We start from the raw sequence: 15,600 nt of genomic DNA, 5'->3' as shown, positions 1-15,600 counted from the left end.
AGTTACACTGATGCACTGCTTTCAGATTCAGAGCAAAGGAGACAGCAACCTCTGAATCAGTCACTGCAAATATCTATCAAGTCATTTTAAGGCACAGTCAGGAAGGAATATTAAGGCCTGTTTTCAATATATGAATATTATATATCAATATATCCAAGCGATTAGTAAAAGCTTCAGCCATGGGACAGAAACATAACGTCAAAAAAAATACCCAAGGGATTTTCCTCCAACTGAGCAACTTAAATCAAAATGAACACCAGATGTTATTTATTACAATCAAAATGATTCAAAATGCCCACCCATCCAGTTTTAGAATATTGGGTCTTTGTTTGGGTTTATAGAGAGCTACGATAAACTTGGGGAACCCTTTAAATCCCTAAAGTGTGCCCACAAAAAGATTTTGGGGAAAACATTAACTATGACAGTACTGTAATAAAAAAATAAAAAAAACATCCCCATGTAGTACGATGGAAGCTGTTTTTTGTATGAAGCAGCGGCTTCAGAGGGCATCTGCAAAGGAAGTGAATCACCAAGCCGAGGAGGACCCAGAAAAATGAGGCTACTTGTGTGTTAGAACGCGACCTGCTCCACATTCCTCTCCCAGCACGCAACGGAACAACTGCGACATAGGTGCCGTCAACAGGATTAACGCGCTCGCTGACCTACATCTCATGTGTGCTCCAGACCTCAAAACGCGAGCCGACGAGCCGCTTTTACACGGCGGAATCTCGGATATGAGCAGGTTGGACGGGGCCTGGTTAGCGCTTTCTCCGCGGCTTTAGCCGGAGCAGCTGTTCTGGAAGCTACCGCATAAAAACTGCACGCAGAAAGCCAAATGGATGCCTTTGTGATTACTTAACAGCTGAAAGCTCAGCCTTTCGGTTTAGCATGACTCAGAAAGAGGAGGAAGGTGAGGGAATTAGTCGAGGATGAGGAATGGCTCAAATAAATTGTGCCTGGCAAGAGCCGATTTGGTGTATAGCATCCGTTTACTGAGACTGAGATTATGGGAATATTGTAAATTTATAGTCTTTTACATTGAAAAATAATGGGGATCCTCTTGGTTTGTCTAGAAGAATCTTCTGTTTCCTGAATTTGTGTTGATTGCTTTAAAATTTCATACGCGTGTCTGTATGACTTTAAGTAACCAAGTTTAAAGGAACGCTTGACTGATGGATATAGTGCCAGTGAAAATCATAACAAAATCATTTCAGTATTGATAGATGCTTCTAGAAAGTATATTGAAGCGTGACCTCGGGGAGTTACTGATATTTAGTTAATACTCTCTAGCCGCATTACCCAATGCAAATCAGTCATGTGGATTACATTTGCCTCTGGAAGCAAAATAAATGCACACAAATATCAATCAGGAATAAATGCTTTAAAGAGATTTACCAAGTTAAAGTGCCATAGAATTCTGATTATAATTAACCGTGTATCTTTTTAAAAATTCATTTTTTTTTCTTTTGCGAGTGCCGAACGACAACTCGGCACAACCTTTGGAGGAAGGCAATCGGGGAGTCGAGTCGAGGTCTCGAGTTCTCCCCTGGTTCATTGCTGACGCTCCATCTCGTCCTTCACTCTTCTGCACCCCTTGCTGCACTTTGATACCTCGTTCCTGTCGGCTGGGCTGGTGTTCAAGCGCGTGCATTCACAGGAGGACCGGGGACACGGCGCAGCCTAGAACATTCCGGTTTCTCGGAGCCTTCTGCCCCACTGATGTTTCTCAGTGTGCTGCAAACACGAAGCAGGCAAGGAGAGATCTCAACTTATCCGAAGCTTATAGTGAGGATAATCTCTGAGACTTCATATTTCAAGTTGAACGAAGAAGCCAGACTGTTGCTTATGTTTAATAAACCTTGTTCCCATTTATCTTTGCGGAATTTCAAATATATATACAAATGAACTGTTCCATACCTTGCTATTTATCACACATATATTTATTTTGCACTGTTATTACAATAATTTAATTAATCTCCTATATAGTCTGGCCCCTCCCAGTATAAGACTGGATCTCCTAAAAGGATCTGCACTGGAATCGTAATACTCTAACTAAAAATCCATTACTACACTGTCACTAGTACTATAACTAATATCCATTACTGCACATTCCTCTCATACAACTCGCCCATTTCCAACAGCATATTTTGTTTTAATGTTTTTAAACAGTATTTTTATTGCATTTTTCTGTCTCTCTCTCATATCTCAGTATGTCGTTTTTAAATTGTCAGACTGTCAGTGTTTAAATATATTCCATATTTCTATTCTATTTATCACTGTTTCCATGCACTATGACCAACGAGATCATAATCTCATCTCAGAGTATGACCCATGGATCGTACAACTGAAGATGACAATAAAGATTCTTTTACTTGACTTTTGACTTGATTTACCTTCAACTTACGCCCCCACGGCTATAGACGTAACCCTTTTCAGGCCTGCTTTATAACACTAGGCAGCCCGCACTGCCTCCATTCAACGGCGCAAGGCTGTGTGCAAATGAAGGTTCAGCCTTCAAGCGGCACGCCTGAATCACGACACATCCCGGCGTTTGATACGCTCTCCATGTCATTCGCTAGTACAAAGACCGGAGTTCATCAGATCACAACAGGCTTCACAAGCATGACCTGCACATACTCGCTGCAGTCCTTGGGGACTGGGTGCCACCCTGCAGTCGCTCGTCTTTCATTGCTCAGAAGGTGACGTTCGGTCATGCTTTGTGAAAATTATAATATACACTGTAATATGTAAAAATAGCAATGGAGTTAATCTAGTCTTCAGATGTTTCCGTGACAATAGATTGCGCTCGAAAGGAAGATGTGAGGATTAAAGCGTTTGCCACAGATGGCTGTGATTTTTGTGCATTAACGCAGATGCTGCATTCAAGTTCCCTCACACCTTTAAAGTTTAGGGAAGGGTCTTCAGGAGGTAAGGCCAGACCTGAAAATGCAAACCTGGAGACCACCCTTGCCAGGCATAATGAGGCAAATTATCTCACATGAAAGGGAAGCTGTTTGAAAACAGAAGGCTGTCTGAATCAACATGTTTTTAAGGCAGATTTGAAAAGTAGGACAGGGGAGAAACGCTCATGTCCCTTGGCGACATTCTCAGCAGTCATGGGGCATAACAAGCGAAGACCCGTTCACCCCAGGGATGAGCTTTTCAAAGCTTAGGAGCTTCTGCTGAAGAAATCTCCATACATAATAATCTTGAGTTTATATTAAAAAAACATATTTACATAAAGCCATTGCGTCAGAGGAAAGCAAGCCAGAGAATTCGGCTAAGAATGTATTGTGTATTTAACACAATTACGACACGTGTTCAATCACACGGCGATGCAAACATGATTTTGAGGATGCAGATATGCTGAGGATTCAACTAGACACAGGCTATGTGGGCATGTATGCTTATTGGCTGGTATGGATGATTTAACTGACCAATGAAAATAATTATACTGGTCATAGGTTAGGTTGCACAGAGGTGTACTGGTTAGCACTGTCGCCTCACACCTCTGGGACTTGGGTTTGAGACTCCGCTGTGGCTCCCTGTGTGTGGAGTTTGCATGGTCTTTCTCTGTCATCACAGGGTTCCCATGGGTGCTCCAGTTTCCCCCCACAGTCCAAAGACATGCTGAGGATAATCGGAGTTATCAAATTGCCCGTAGGTGTGCATGTGTATGAATGGTGTGTGATTGCACCCTGAGATGGGTTGGCGCCCCATCCTGGGTTATTCCCTGCCTTGCACCCATAGCCTCAGGGATAAGCTCCAGACCCCCCCCCCACGACCCTGAATAGGATAAACGGTTACAGAAGAGAGATGGTTGTGGGTTCTTATGTGTTTGCATGTGTTGCGTATTCTAAAAATACTTAAAATAGTCATAGATTATATTAAAATAATATATAGAAAACCAAGTATTAATCATAAAACTTCTTGCTATTGTAATATAAACCTAAGCCAAGAAGAGTTTCACTTATATTTACATGGGGTTCCCCTTGCAATAAGAGAAGGGGCTGTTTTATGTGCATGCTATGTGTTCCGTGTGCACGGGCCACAAGGCGTCTGCAGGCAGCTGTCCCCGGCACGGGTACTGACGACTTGCCAAGGCTCCCTTTTGGCCTGATGTGACTGCAGGGCGCCATCATCGACGGAACAATCGCAAAGTCATTGGAAAGCATCTGGGGTCAGGTGCGCACATCTGCCGGGAGACCAGGGGATTGTGGGAGACTGGGGAGGGGCTGGTCCGCGGCAGGTGAGCGACGCCACCTTGTACGAATTGCCTTGATCTACCTGCAAGGAACAGCAACCCCATCAAGGAATAATGAGTTCTTTGTTCAAAGACCCTCGCCTGAGAAGTTTATGCAGAGGACTGTAGCCTAAATGAAAGCAGTACGTTTTGTGTGAACACTCACTCTTTGTTGCTCTACATCTGCTTTTCCTTCACCAACCCCCCTCCTCCCCCCCAATACAGATCTGTCTTCCACTAAAGCCCCAGCACTGAAAATGCACACAGTGGTACGACTTTATTTCAGTGCAACAGAGGCGAGGAAAAGTTTAAATACAGATTATTAGATGCTATGGAGATGTTTGAAAATAAGACGGATATAATCATGAGAGGTCTTCTGTAATGCACCGGAGTACACAAACATTCCTTTAGAAAAAAATTTATTAATGATGATTTGACGTGACGTCCTGTTCATCTTTAATATCTCTTGCTTATCTTATGTGTGGGCTGGTCCACTTTACATGAATGTATTATTTTGAATATAATTTATGGATGGTATGTAAATTAGTGATATTACACTCTCAATCACATGATGCATAATTTAGTCTCAGAAACCCAAATCACAGTCATCATTCCTTCACTCACAATAGCTAGCCGGTCCTGCTAGTGTGGGGACAAAGTTGACAGCACGGTGGTATCGAGGTGCATAATGTGTGAAAAATGAATCTGACGCGGTCAGAAGGCCGGCTGGAACAGTGAGGCCCCCGTCTCACGACTGGCATGTCAGATGCCGTTCAGGCGATCTGGGAGTTAGCGGGGGCGCCGAGTCACGTCGGGGCCCAAAACAAGCCTCCCTTTCAGGGGCTCGCCCACGACATGGTGTCAGCTCAGAAACGCGGCAGAACCGCAGACCCAAAGCAAACAAATGACTCTGAGCAGCTGATCTCGCTCAAAGAGGGGAAGTTCCCCCGTTAAAAAAACAGGAACATTTGTCTGGCATACGCTGCCCTGCACGACGATAAAGGCGTCTTTTAGAAACCCTTCTGTTTCCACTGCACCAAAGTCACGACACTCTCTACAAGAGTCATTCGTCATTGGCTCAGTCAATGCACAGACTGTAAGAATGTCTAAGATTATCTGTGTACTTGACACCGGAACCCAATTGCACGCATCCATTCTTCATGCTACAGAGAAGTGCAAACACCCATTAATTGCTTAGTTGCTGCCTGGTAATCGTTAACTCGCTCTGAATTTATTAATTGCCCACTAATTCAAAATATCTGGTGTTCACTAAATTGACCATTCAGGATGTTAGCCTAGATGCTTGGTTTTTATTTTTTTCCACAGATATTCTCAGGGACTGTGTTTATATAGGAATAGTGCGGCTCTTTTTGGTGTTTTGAGAGGCTTTGAAGCCACTTATTAAGGGATCTTCCAAGAGGAAGGCTACCCTGCCGGGGGAATTGGATCCCTCAGGCATGTAACAGGAAAACTTTCTGAAGCACGGATTAACCCCTCCTTTCACTAGGCGTTCCCCAGGCAACGACGGAACTGGGGCACCCTTACACCACTGCCCTATTCTACCCCATACCTCCAGATTGGCTGGAGAGCACAGTTAGGGAGGGGTGAAGTGTGTCCATGCGTTCTCCAAAACAGCAGGTCAGCACATTGAACAAACAAGGCCTTTAGACAAGGAGCGGCAGTGCACCCTGCCCGTGCCATTCCATTACACTTTGATCTTCCCATGATCCTCTGGAGCAGGAGTCCGGTACATTACAAAAGCCCAGGATGCTAATTGCAGCAGGAGGTGTGTTAGAAAAGGCGAGCTGTCAGAATGGTGCATTAGCATCTGAATGTGGATGGACACTGAGAATATCAGAGGCTACATTCATTCCAATGCGATTCTATTTTTCTTCTAGAGGATTCTGCATTGAACCAATGGCCTTCTTCAGCTTGCCTGAGGTTGAGGTTCACTGCCATAAAAAAAAAAAAAATGTGTGTGATTTTCAACATTTGAACATTTTGACGGCTGCAGTTTGGAAATTTGGTAGGAAAAACATATAGTGCGATACTTGTTTAATATCGAAGGTAATCGAAGATTCCATCTTCAGACATTAAAATCACCCCTTTCAAGTTAAGTCCGACCCCAAAGAAAGAAAAGTTTCTTGAATACTGTGATCAGGCCAGGCTGGCTTTGGCCATTGTAACCCTGATCAGCTTGGCCATGCAGAATAAGAATATGAATGAAAATTATTGTGAATTTGCAGTACAAAATGACTCTAATCGACTGAATCCCCCAAATTTATATTTGGTTCAGGGACAGTCATTGTATGCAAGCATCAAGCCATAGTGTGAACCAGTGAAAATACGATCATAACCACTTTTAGAATGACAGCTGTTAATATTTAATAAGTTTAATAAAACCTAAGTTGCATGGCTGAAATAATGATCTCAGAAAAAATAAAATAACCTAGTATGTACTTAATGTGACACCTCCCAAACATAACTGACACCCACATTTATGACCACGTTATCTGTTATTTTTTATTTTCTCTGTGTATTTTGGTTTTTCCATTAATCAAGACTAATTACTCACGCTGACATCAATTTTAGGCTTTTCATTTTAAAAAGTTAATGATATTCCTGAATGTGTAACTGTTAGGTCACTGGACAAGCTCCTTCACAATAGTCCTCGTGCTATTTTTCCCAGTTAAGCAATTAGTGATTCCATTACACCAAAGGCTCAAGCTTGACTGAATCTGATGACGACTGTTAGATTATTAACATTAGATTTCATATCACGTCTAAGCAATTTTCTATTACTCTGCTAATGGTCCCAGTATTCATTTTTGGCAAATGAATTCCCACATAATGAATAGTGTGTAATAATTGCTTCTATTAGGGATCGGGAGGGAACATATGCAGGTATAATCAAGCCATCTGTCGACTTGACAGAAGCACTGGGTCGCCTGCATTCACGGTCTGTGTTCAGGTACTTCAATCTGGACATGAAGGTGTGCGACCCTCTCAGGCCACACAACCCCGCTAGCCTTTGGCATTTCATTCAATTATGCTGTCGATAAACCATCTGAGGGCTGCAGACAGTCGTGAGCGCCATCGCCGAGCTTGCCAACGAGAGGTTGCTGTATCGTAGCATCATTACACTGGGTACATGTGATGATAGCAAAACTGTGTCACGGGTTAGATCACCTGTACCTTCAGTAGAATTTGAATCCTTTTGGAGTAACTGTTGCGCCCAAACCATGGGCAATTTATATGTCAATAGAGCAGGTCCACTGATGGCCTCTAAAAACTGAGGTCCACCAAAACCTGCAATTACCCTAAAAGGTTGCATTTACCTCACAATTGATTTCTGCCTATGGCATTATGTGCCATTGATCAATGCGTGTGCACTAAATTGAGATTCCTCATTGGATTAAAACACTGGTAAGAATACCAGTGATACGACACAGACTTGAAAGATAATTTTATTGACATTCAATAAACTTTGTTTAAGGCATTATTCTGCTGCTTAATATGATCTTATTTTGTTGTGCGTATCTGTGAGAAATTTTAAGAACCTTTGTGTCACCCCGTTGAAAACTGTAGAAATGAGAAAACATTTTTATACATCCATCCATCTTCCAGCTGCTTATCTAGTACAGGATCCCAGTGAGCCTGGAGCCTGTGGCAGCCAGCACTGGGTAGGGCACATCCTGGTTGGGGTGTCAGTAATTCACAGGACACACACTCACACAGTATGGGTAATTTAAGCGGCACCAGTCCGTCTAACCACATGTTTTTGGACTTTGGAAACCAGAGTGTCCAGAGGAAACCTGTGTAAATATGCACCCCCACCCCCCATTAAAACAACCAACCTCACGAACAGTGGGAATTGAACCCACACACGCTGGAAGTGCCTGGCTATAGTATAGTATTTTTTGTGGTATATCGTATTTTTTATCTATAAAACTATAAACGACTGATACCATTTTAAATAACTCAAAGTATGCAACCTTGGATAATCATAATTATAAAAAATGTGAATAAATTAATGAGAGAATATTAATATGCAAGGATTGGGGCAACCTCGTTACAGAAATGCACGGCTGTACTAGCCAAAAGCACAGTGGCTTCTGGGTAATTCTTCACAACCTTAATCACAATTTGTAAATGCAGTTGAGACTAAATAGATCAAAACTTAGTTGTGTGTCATCCACCAGAAAGGCTTGTTGTGATTGATTAAAGGCTGATGAAATTCTCCCTTTTTGCCACTTTTTCTCATCACATTTAAAAACAAATTAAACGGGGAGAGTGTGGACTCTCCTGGCAACTTCAGTTGACTTCTGCCTTTTCCTTGAAACGTTCCCAAGATGCCTGGATTGCGCTTCAGCTCACTCCCGGCATCCAAAGCCTGTGGAGCTCTTTGCCACCGGCTTGCCTCCAGCAAAACGATTCCCCTTCCAAGTTTTTGTGAAATTTTTAAGCGCGTCTCAAGGTGACATCATCGCCGGGTCAACTCCACGCGTCGGGAATTAATTCTGCCGGAAGTTATGGTGACACGGTTGTCACTCTGCGGCTGCCTTGTAATGCGGCCCGCTGGCGGCTTCAGTGACGTTCCCACTGTCCCTGCATGTAATTAATGAAAAATGATGCTTTATTTCCCATTTGCATGAATACCGGTAGATAGGGATGCATCCCTTCACATATCCCATCTTTTTTTCCTTTGAGACACACACAGTTTAGAGCAAAGCTTGGGGACCGAGCACACAGGCAGGCCATTTATCCGGCACCCCCTGGAGAATTTGGGGAGGTTAAGGGCCTTGCTCAAGAGGCCAGTGGAGATGTGTATTCTGCTGACGATGGGACTCGAACCCGGCAACCATCCAATCACAGGCACAGAAGCCTAATCTGCTGAACCACACACCTGCTCACAAATTACTGTATGTTTTAATATTTTATTAACATCCCTTCTTCTGCCTTGTGAACAAACATCCCTACATCTAAGCTAGCTAGACCACCTGGAGGAAACTCACCAGCGTTAATAAATAAATCCCACCAGAGTCCTTGCTTGCGATCTATTTTTGATGTTGCGTTATGGTCTCGGCGACGGGCTTCTTATAAATGAGAGCGATTCGCATGCGCATTGCCATTAATTAAACAGATCGCTCCCGCGTCGAGCGGTGCTGCGGCGAATGAGGAGTTTGATGGATCGTGTGTTTGCCGTCACGGTTCCGCCCTTGTATTAGCACACCCGGGAAGATTGATAGCAGCCAGCGTGCAGTGAAGGGACCCTGTCGGTTCCCCTTCTGTTCCGCCATCTGAATCTGCATGTTTGCGTCTAACTGATCGCCGCTCGCCACCATATATTTTTGTCCCCTAACGAAATCCAACCCTCGCACTCTCCTGCTCCTACATACTCCTCCGGGGAGACGACCGTGGGTCCGTTTTCTGCCCTGCGAGGGCTTTCTGTGCTAAACGATGCAGGGGCTGTTCCAGCAGTTTGCCTGCAACTCTTCTGCAGCAAGGTGAGTCAGGTAATTCGTCAAATCCTGCTTCCTTTGCCCTGCTCATCAATAACGGCACGAGTTAAGTTACGGCCTCTTTCCGCAATGACAGAAGTGGTACACAGACACATGCTACGCTAAACTTCCACTGCCCCTCGTCATCTGCAAACGAGAGCCATCTGAGTCATAAAGGCCCGGTTAAAAGGCCCTTTTGAGTTCGCTGCGTTGCCCCATCTCTGCCTCGGAGATCCTCAAAGTCCCATTTGGTGCATTTGAGGTGCTTTGCTGGTTTAATACTGCCCTGACACACTGCAAAAGGAAAGCTGTTGGCAGGCCGCGTCAGAAAGCCAAGGATCACTGGTTGCACGTTAATCCTGAATAATAAACCTGGCATGGTGGATGACTGGCTCCCTGGGCAGGGGTTAGCGTTAGCGGCCAGCTTAGCACAAAGACCTGCCATCCTCCTGGACTCCACAATAAACCTCTTAACAGCTTCCCTACGTAACACTTGTGTGTATACCTGGGTACTGTGTAGCTTATATTCATAATACCTGTGTGCACAACTGAGCGATTTCTTTGTTTTTGCATCAATAAATGGTACAAGATACAATAAAAATAAACTTATCCCACTAAAAAAAAATCTGATTTAAATAATAAAGCAAAAATGTGCATCCATCTTTGTATTCACGTGGTATTACAGTAATTCAAAAGGGAGCCAGTCACATAGGAAATAACTGCTCCTTTCAAAAGTCATTCAAAAACCACTATGCTTTTTTAACGTTGATAATTTATTGAGATTTTGTTGTCATTTTGCAAGCCTGCATACTAATTTGAAAGTAATAGTCATCCATTCCAACAGTGAGCTCATTCCAGAAATGTATTTCATTTTATAAATTTTACACAAAGCAAAGTGTGAACCTCTACCTTAGCTGCAGTATAAAACACTGGTTAAAACAAAGATAGAGAGTGCTTTAGACAGCTGGGAGTGCTTTTATTGACAGTTAAAACTTCACCACAAGTCATGAATATTTTGTTGCTCGCATAAAAACCTTATCAAACGCAAATTCAGTTTTATCCACTAATACATCAATAATTCAGATCGTGTGCTTCCCTCAAAGGTACGACAGACCAAATTCAACATAAATGAAATAAAATTATTTAAAGCAAAGTCATCTGGACCCAGTATTAAAATTCAAAAGTATTTTGTTAAATTCTAAGATGGTTAAGTCTGACACCAGAGATATCATTACCTAGGAGAACTGGCTAGAGAACCCAAGTGTCCATAAGCTAATATTTTATGACTTCTAGGCGATGCTGTAGCTTAAACTGAATCTTTCTCACTACTGGAGTGTAAACCCATTCGCATGAAGTGCAGGGACGCTCAGTTAATCACAGAAACAATGATTGCAGCGAGGTCTTAAACAGGCAGGTGTGCACTGTTCATACCACGCACATGTGCCAAGACTTAATGCTTCAGAAAATCTTGCACTTAACCCGTGTCTCTCTCACTGGCATTCGCTGTTCCTTGCTGTTGCTATGCCCGTTTCCTCTATAGAGCTTTCGTAGCTTTGCCTCATTTGAAGTGAGGAATGTCAACTCAGAATGAAATATATAAAAAACACCCAAATTCTCCACAGAAGAACCATATCGTAAGTCGCCTTAATGAATATTACAGCATACCAAGATTTTATCTGCTTTCAGAAATCCACGCGACAGGATTCTGTTTAAATTGTTCTTTGTTCCAATGTGGCCTTTTTATTTATTCATAGTCTAAGTCAGGGTGCATATGTTCTCTTTTCTGGGACCAAACAATGTCTGAAATGTCCGGGATTCCACATGATTTCATGTTGACATTAGCATCTTATAGTCTAAAGTCTACTTTCAGTGTGCATATTGGCATTGCTCTGACTCCTCTCTTCAGTGTGCATATTGGCATTGCTCTGACTCCTCTCTTCAGTGTGCATATTGGAATTGCTCTGACTCATCTCTTCAGTGTGCATATTGGCATTGCTCTGACTCCTCTCTTCAGTGTGCATATTGGCATTGCTCTGACTCCTCTATTCAGTGTGCATATTGGAATTGCTCTGACTCCTCTATTCAGTGTGCATATTGGCATTGCTCTGACTCCTCTATTCAGTGTGCATATTGGCGTTGCTCTGACTCCTCTCTTCAGTGTGCCTATTGGCATTGCTCTGACTCCTCTCTTCAGTGTGCATATTGGCATTGCTCTGACTCCTCTATTCAGTGTGCATATTGGAATTGCTCTGACTCCTCTCTTCTGTGTGCATATTGGCATTGCTCTGACTCCTCTCTTCAGTGTGCATATTGGCATTGCTCTGACTCCTCTATTCAGTGTGCATATTGGAATTGCTCTGACTCCTCTATTCAGTGTGCATATTGGCATTGCTCTGACTCCTCTATTCAGTGTGCATATTGGCGTTGCTCTGACTCCTCTCTTCAGTGTGCCTATTGGCATTGCTCTGACTCCTCTCTTCTGTGTGCATATTGGCATTGCTCTGACTCCTCTCTTCTGTGTGCATATTGGCATTGCTCTGCCACCTCTCTTTGCGCCCTACTCCCGGTCTTCTGCAAAGCAAAATATAGTCACCCAGGTCTAAGTAGAGAAATAAGCAGCAACTGCATGTCTGTGGACATCTCTAGGAGAGCCACACGACTCAGGGAGAACATGCATGGAGTGCAGGCTGCATTCAGCCCAATGGCCACATAAGACACTTCACCACATAGCTGCTAAACAGCATAAAGTTGTGGCCAGAAAAATTACCACAGACCTGATTCAGCTCCTTCGAGGCCTCGTCTCACCTTAAAATGTACTTTGCAAAGTTGAAATTTACGGCAATGCTGCAGCCAGAAGTCAGTTGTATCCAAGGTCAGTGATCAGAAACACATAACCTGGTGCAAGGAGCATAAAATCTCAACGTTGGAGTAATGGAAAAAGTTATATGGTCTTATGAGTCATCTTTTACCATTTTTCCAACATCGGGGCGGGTTTGCTTTTGAAAAAAAGCCACAACTCTTGTTGGTACGGGCAACCATCTTGTGGGAGTCATTAGATCCAGTAATTGCTATTTTGATTTACTCAAAGTTACGTTTTCATAGTATTAATGGACAGTCTATTTTATGTTTCTGTAAGGAAAGTGATTTATGCTACCATGTTAGCCTCTTTCACTCTGAATAAAACATTTTACATATCTTAAGCATTCCATGATAATTTATTCATATGTGTAAATCCGCAGTGTCCATAATTCCAAGTGATCCCCTTTACTTTTTCAAAAAGGACCTTTTGTGATCCAAAGCTATCAGAAAAATGTAACACATTCAGCTTGCAAATAAGCCCACCTGCTCAAGAGTCCCCAAGTCGTGTGTAAAACGTTTTTAATAAAAATCGTCATACCACTGCAGGGTTCCTTCTATATGTGCGGAAAAAAAAAAATCACAATTCACACCACCATCGAAAGTAATCAGGGGATCATTTCAGGTTGTCTGCTGGCTTATTTCTTCAGCAAAATGCAGTCTGAAGTCTCCCAACAAAAACTGATATTAGGTAGCATTTACATTTATTTATTTCTCAGACACTTTTGTCCTAAGTGACGTACCAGTGAGGTGAGATACTGTACATAGCAGGCAAAAATCTGTCAAGGAGTCAGTGAAATATAAATTCTGCTAGTTTAGTTTAGTAACTAAGAAAAGACATACCGATAAATAACCCCATGGCAGTCCTGTAGGAACTAAGTCTTAGTGTAAGGTACGGAACCAGAACATCTAGCTGTGGGATGTGAAACATCAGCAGAACAGTCAAGGTGAGGGTCAGTGGCAGGATGGCATTAGTTGGGTTTATTGGAAGGTTGTTGTTATTGATTTCATTCGGAGATCATTTCAGGACTTCGACTCGACTATCTAACGGATACTTTGACTTGTAGTTGAACTATGTCACTATGACTTCAGGTTTATCGTCGATCTGAAATGTAAATTTTAAACCCACTTCAGCAGTTGGTTAATCCTCTCCTGTGCTTCGCTCCATCGATCCACCACTCCCCCCCCCCCCCCGCTACCCAAAGAGGAACCGGAAAGTACCTACCACTGCTCTTGACTGCCGGATCAGTGGTGACCGCGTGTTACGCCGCGTTGCACCCGCGACAGATGTTCTACTGTGCATAGTATCATGTAGCATCATTTATAACGTTAGCCGCTCTGGCGGATTTTACAGACACGTGGTTTTATTGATGTGGGGACACCAGACCCCAACCCTCAAGGAACAGGGACGGAGAGAGCGGGCCGTGCGAAGCCTCCCTCGCTAACTACACAAGGGGAATCCGGCCTGGAGTTTGTTTCATCGTGTCTTAATCACTCTTTTTTTTGATGGACTTGTCTGAACGAGCATGATAATCAGCTAATCGTTGTCCTCTCCTCTTCTTGCTTTGAACACGTGAGAAGCTGAAACATCGCGCCGAGAACAGAAGTGTGTGCATCGATAGGTGAACACGACAGACGTTAGCAATATAGCATCTAAGGAACGCATATTTGCGTAGATTGTAAACACTCCACAATCATACTCTCATGTTATTCAACTGACTTGGCTTTCATGCACCTCTGGGACTTTTTCGAATTAAATGGAAATGGTGTCTTATGTCATCCGCATTATGACACATTGCCAACAGGGGTGTGGATCATGCCTGATGTAAACACACAAATATGAAAGCCAGCCCAAAGTCTATTCTGGTTTGGCAAACATCGAGCACTGCACTACCTAATGCACAAACAAGCATCCATTTTATCCGTTGTGTAGCAACATAACCATTATTATTACCTTGAAAAACAGGAAAAGCCCTTTTTTGTTTTACCAGAATGCGAATGACCTGTACGGACAATCACAAAAAGTCAAGTGAAGTCAGGTTTATTTATCAAATCACATTTAAATACACCCGAAAAAGTAGAAACACAGTATGGGCTTATTTAATATTATACAAAATAAAATTCTTATAAACATGTAATGTAAATACAGTGGCTTTACAGTGTATTAATACATTTTGCAAGTATGTGCATGAATTATAGGTAAGACATTTTACGGTTGAAGCTAACATAGGATAGCATAGTGTATCATATTTCATATCCCATATTTCAATTTTAATTCAGCTTGACAGCCTGTAGCAATGTTGCAAGCAAGCTGAAGTGAGTCAAACGATCACATTGATATCGTATTATTGAATTGGCATGGAAAGGGAAGATTTAAAGAGCTATGGAGATTACGCAAAGCACTACGAACGTGAGTTTGAGTTATTTTTAGAGATGTTGCCTTCTTTTTGCCTTAAATGTGTCTATGTAGAGGAAAACCTTTCTGCAAGCATTATTGGGGCTTTGATAATATATGAAAATGCATATATATGCAAAGGGAACAGTGTAATCCAAAGTATTGTAAACAAATCCCTGTAAGAATCATAATCAGTATTTGTATACAGTACTGGGCAAAAGACTAAAACACTTAAAGAAAATGATGTTTAAATGATTTTCATATTGGCAAATAACTATGATATTATGTCTGTCAAAGTTTGTCAGCCTCAGAACGTCCCCTAAGGTCACCCCAAGATTTGCAACAACCATCTAACACACACATGCATTTTTATTTTTTTTGACTTCACTACTACCCCCACCTTCTTCAGCTAATCAGTGCCTCTGAGTTATTTAACTAATTACGCTAATTAATTAATCGAACTGGTGGTGAAATCTAAGAAACGCAGTGGGATGGATGAGGCGCCCCTGAGTAGAGGTTTGGGAACCACAGTGGTAGACATGAGGGTTTATTCCTTAATCCTCCCAAAAAAATACACTTTTGTATGTAAATAACACCTCCCCCCC

The sequence above is a fragment of the Brienomyrus brachyistius genome, chromosome 25 (assembly GCF_023856365.1).
Source record: "Brienomyrus brachyistius isolate T26 chromosome 25, BBRACH_0.4, whole genome shotgun sequence".
Lineage (NCBI taxonomy): Eukaryota > Metazoa > Chordata > Actinopteri > Osteoglossiformes > Mormyridae > Brienomyrus > Brienomyrus brachyistius.
The sequence above is the reverse complement of the archived record's forward strand: the minus strand, read 5'-3'. Positions refer to the sequence as shown.